Source organism: Tasmannia lanceolata, unplaced genomic scaffold (genome assembly GCF_043159265.1).
Source record: "Tasmannia lanceolata isolate RefF3 unplaced genomic scaffold, GAP_Taslan_0.1 ptg000008l, whole genome shotgun sequence".
Classification (NCBI taxonomy): Eukaryota; Viridiplantae; Streptophyta; class Magnoliopsida; order Canellales; family Winteraceae; genus Tasmannia; species Tasmannia lanceolata.
The window spans coordinates 49,067,088-49,071,917 of NW_027518685.1; the positions used below are offsets into that span (position 1 = coordinate 49,067,088).

Below are 4,830 nucleotides of genomic sequence, written 5' to 3' on the forward strand. Positions count from 1 at the left end.
GCCCTACACAGACCATAATCCGAGCAAACCCCCAAGCCGCACCTAAACCCACCGCCAATTTGGCCTCGACCCAAACCCCTGGTCCATTCGGTCTTAACCTGCAACCCGTACCTAAACCGCAATTAGAGCTCAACCTGGTCCAAATCGGACCTAACTCTACTTGACCCAACCCAAGCCTAACCCGAGTCCAACTCGAACTCGCATCGTAACCCGAGTCCAACTCAAACCCGAGTCAACCTGATCCAACTCAACCCGAGTTGAACCCAAATCTAACCCGAGTTGACCCGCCCAATCAACCCTTCCTAATTGAGTTACCTCTTCCTTAACCCAACCGAGTTGCATCCTTATGTCCAAACCCATTAGTCAAAACTTCATCCCTTTTTTTATTGACTCATTGATGATTCCTCTACAATTAGCTCCTTCGAGGCTCGTTCCCAATTCAAAAATTCTTTTCAAAAATCTCATTCCCGAACCTGATTCCCAATTCCCAATTCCCAATCCCAATCATGATCCAAACTCCAGTGGAACTACGTATGGCTTGATCCCCACGACAGGGTACGTAGGCAACTTGGCAAAACCAAGTTCAGCCGCACCTTTCTCCATCCTTCCTGTTCTCTCACACCCTTCTCCGTCTCTGCCACCCCTCTTTCTATCCCTTCTCCCATTCTCAAATCATTGATTGCATGTTTAGTTCTTTGGTCATTTTGTATGATTAGTTACTTTGCTTCCTATGTTTAGTTTCTTTGCATGTTTCATCATTTAAAAAATGTCATGTTAATTGTCTTTGGTAGAAATTGCATGTTTAGTTATTTTGTTTGAATTTGGAACTCTTTGGAATTTGAAAGCCTTAAAGAACCTAAGAACTTTCACCCAATTGGAAAATCACAATTCAAGATCAATTGTAAAAATATTTTAGGTTCTAAACTTAGAGGTTGCATTTTAGGTTCCCCAATAGAATCTTAGAGCCCAAACTTCTCAAATATACTGAAAATGCAACTTAGGTCCATTGCATTAGATCTAGGTTCATATAGCATAGGTCATTTTAAGTCAAACAAATTAATCAAATTCAACTTAAACTAAATCTCATCAAATCTCATAAAATGTCAAGTAACTCATATAGGCATCTAAGCATTCTAGCTAGGCATTTAGGATCATCACTCCTGGCCCGCATGAGTTTAAACTGTGAACGGCTAAACAATTAGAATGCACTAGGTTAATAAAATTCACATTCACCCCCTTTGTTAAACCTAAATAATTAAAGCTTTCAAAAGTTAGGCAAGGTCGGTGCTGTACACTTCGTGCGGTACACCTTCCGACTTCGTAACCAGGTAACTTACCCAGAACTCAAAACGTAGACCAAATTAACAGAGTTAATCATGGGTCCTAGATCCCTAATCTAGGTGGCGACTCTGGTCAGTTGCTTCTTTCGTGAAGTTAGGACTTTTATCCTAAATTTATGAAAAAAAAGCAATCATATTCAAATCCAATGGACAAAGGCGCTATCATCATAAAAACACACACCCTCGTGGGACCACCCCCCTTCGAACGGGATCCACAGTCCACTTCTCTACGAGGAGGTACAGATGTAGGTAACTGAAATACTGAAGCAAACTGTAACAAAAGTTCAGAAATTACTGTGGGTAAATCAGGTGGTAAAGCTGTTGGGGTGATTGCGACATCAGAAGGGTTGGATTGCTCAGAGGCAATGCAAACTAATTGAAAACAAGAGGCAACTGAATCTGTCCTTGCCAAACTCTTTAAGTGAGTGGCTTTGAGAGGGTAAGGGTTTAACTCCACCTCCCCTGTGAGCTTCACTGGTCGGCCCTTCCAATTGAATTCCATAGTGCAAATTTTGTAATTTGTAACAATGGGACCTAATTCTTGTAACCACTGAATGCCCAAAACTAAATCAGCCCCCTTGATCGGTAGAATGAATAAGTCAAATGAAAATTCATGAGATTGTAATGTCACCTTGACATTGAGGCATTTATTGTTACAGAGCAAAGATTCGCCATTGCCAATCAACACCTTGAATGGAGCAGTAGGTATAATTGGCCAATTTAGAGATGTTGCCACCTTTTCCATCACAAAATTGTGCGTTGATCCACTGTCAATCAACACATGAAGGGACTGAGTTGTACATGTACCAGTTATGCATATGGTGCTGGGATTTTGTTGTCCTACCAGAGCTTGGAAACTAATTTCAACAGAATTTTCCCCAGCTAATTCGTCAGGTAATTCAGTGATCTCAAGTTCTGTAGCGTTTGTTAACATGGGTTCGATGTCCTCCTCAATGGCAGCAAGGTGGTACAATCGTCGTCGGCAATCATGCCCAGGAATGAATTTCTCATCGCAATAGTAGCAGAGGCCTTTGTCCCTTTTGGATTTCATCTCTCTCGTTAATTGGCGAGTTCGCACAGGAATTTGTTGAAGTGGGGGTGCAGGCAGTGCTCTGAGAGGGTTAATTAATGTTGTAGGGAGTAAGCCCAGTCCTCCCATGTTTTTTGCGGGTGGACTTTTCCATGATTTTCTCAGATCCTCGTATTTTTGTTAAAAAATGCGGGCTAACGAGAAGGCTTGTAGGAGAGAGGTGGGTTGTTTAACCAATAACTCTCTCTCAAGATCTGGTTTTAGCCCCGAAACAAAAAAGCTAATGAGAAAAGACTCAGAGAGACCACTGATCTTATTCGAGAGTTCTTCGAATCTTGTTTGATAATCATCAACAGAAGAAGTTTGCTGGAGTTTAGACAAACGACCTTTGTGATCTTCATATAACGAAGGGCCGAAGCGTAATTGAATGGAATCAAGAAAACCCTTCCATGAATGCAACAAATTATTTGATTTTGCACATTGAAACCAAGAAAGAGCAGGACCTTCCAAGTGAAATGAAGCGATTGTCAGCCGTTGTTCTTCTAGAGTGCTGTAATAATTGAAGAATTGTTCGACTTTAAAAATCCATCCGACTGGATCGGATCCATCAAACTTCAGAACATCCATCCGTATAAACCTACTGAAATTCATCGGGACTGGAATGAGAGAGTCGTCCACACTACTAGAAGAGTGATCATCGCTATGCGATGTTTGGTTGGTCGGTGGCAGAGGTCGGATCTGCAACTGCTTAATCATATTGACTGATTCTTCATGTTGCTGAGATTGGAGAATATGTATATCATTGAGTTGTTGCTGGTGGTGTTTGAGTATCTTGTCGATCTTCGATTGAGCACGTGTATTTTCTGCCGTTGGAAGAAGGCTCAATGAAAGCGCCAATGTTATGAATCCTAGATCTAAGAGACCGTTCAGAGAAGGAAAAATAAGAACATAGAAGAGAAGAGATGAGGAGTGAAGAAGAAGAGCAAGAAGACAAAATATATTTTTCATTCGTTTACCTCTTTTACATTCTACATTCTACATTCCTATATAAAAGGGATTGATAACGGTTTTGATTCTCTGACAGATGTCAGTGAAATTACATTTTCCCCCTTTTTACGAAAGACAGAACTTAGGGCTAATTGGGAAAAACAAATACGAATTAACGACTAATTACTTGCTAATGTAATCATCATCCATCCAAACAGGGGTGCGCCTGATTCTTCTTCCCTAATTATTTTCTCCAGATATTTGCTGAACTTCTTCATGACTGGTGGTATTCATCGCCTCTGTTCTATGACCTGTGTCCTCTGTAGTTACATGTTGGTCAGCAATGCTATCACAATCCCTAATTTCCTGCAAAATCAGTCCCCTTTTCCATTGTAATCTAGCACACTTGACCCAATTCGAAGAACTCGCAATCCCTTCCGCAGCCGCCCTGCGTCAAAAAATGGTATCAGAGCGTCATTCATTTGAGCATCATCTCCAAGCTTCGTGCTTTGCCGACCTACCCTACGTCAAAAATGGTATTAGAGCCAGCCTTGTAAAACTTCCTAAGCTTTTGCTGATCCTAGAAAATTCTTGCTTCACGACTATGTTGAAGATTGATTGCTTTTTAGATGCAAGACCGGTTGTGCTTACAAATTTCTGCAAATTCGATTGTATCATGTACAGATATCAAATAGAAGGCTCTGATTCTGCTCATGATTGTTTCTGCTTTTGAAGTGGTCGAATGAAAAAAATCTCGTGGATATGGGCATCTCTTCTTCCCCAAATTTATCCCTATCTGGATATGAAGGACGCCCACTAGTTGTTTGACAAAATGCCTGTGAAAGATCTAGTAGCTTGGAATACTACGATTGGAGGTTATGTCAAAGTTGGGGCTATGGAGGTTGATAGGAAGCTTTTGATGAAGTGCCCATGAAGGATTTCTTGATGTGTATGGAATCATGTTCAATCACCATTAGACTTAGAAATTTTGTCTTGCATGTTGAATCTAGAGCCAATATTCCAGCTACAGGTTGATCGGACTTAAGAGTTGAATTTATTGTCAGTGTTAATACCATGGAATGGATCATATGGATATGCAATTCAATAGCCTATGCATTTGAATGAAGTTTCTGCACTCAAATCTATGCTTTGGATGAATTCTCTACCCAAAATGATGTTGTATGTTTCTTGCTTGACAAATGTCATGGTCACTACCCTTATAATGCTTTGAGTTAAGAGCTTCTCTATGTGGACTGTTTGCTCATTCTTTGTTGAGCTTGGCTCTTTCTTGTGCACTCCATGTGTTTCTTAGATGGTGGAATAAGCATACTTCCTTGCATTCATCTCGGTTCTGTGGGGTTTCTTTTTGTGAAATTTAGATAAAAGTGGAAGACCATTATCTAGAATTTCATTTTTTTTTTTTTGCATGTTGTGGTGAGCGTAATGCTATCTTGTGGTTGAAGTTAATTGGAA

General features: G+C 40.5%; 1 long non-coding RNA gene across 1 annotated transcript; it reads left to right on the forward strand.

Moving 5' to 3' along the window:
• The first annotated feature begins 3,441 nt into the window (after positions 1 to 3,441).
• Positions 3,442 to 4,515, forward strand: LOC143883629 (uncharacterized). The gene is made up of 2 exons (XR_013252447.1): positions 3,442 to 3,893; positions 4,042 to 4,515. It is a non-coding gene; the product is annotated as an uncharacterized LOC143883629 (long non-coding RNA).
• The last annotated feature ends 315 nt before the right edge of the window (positions 4,516 to 4,830 follow it).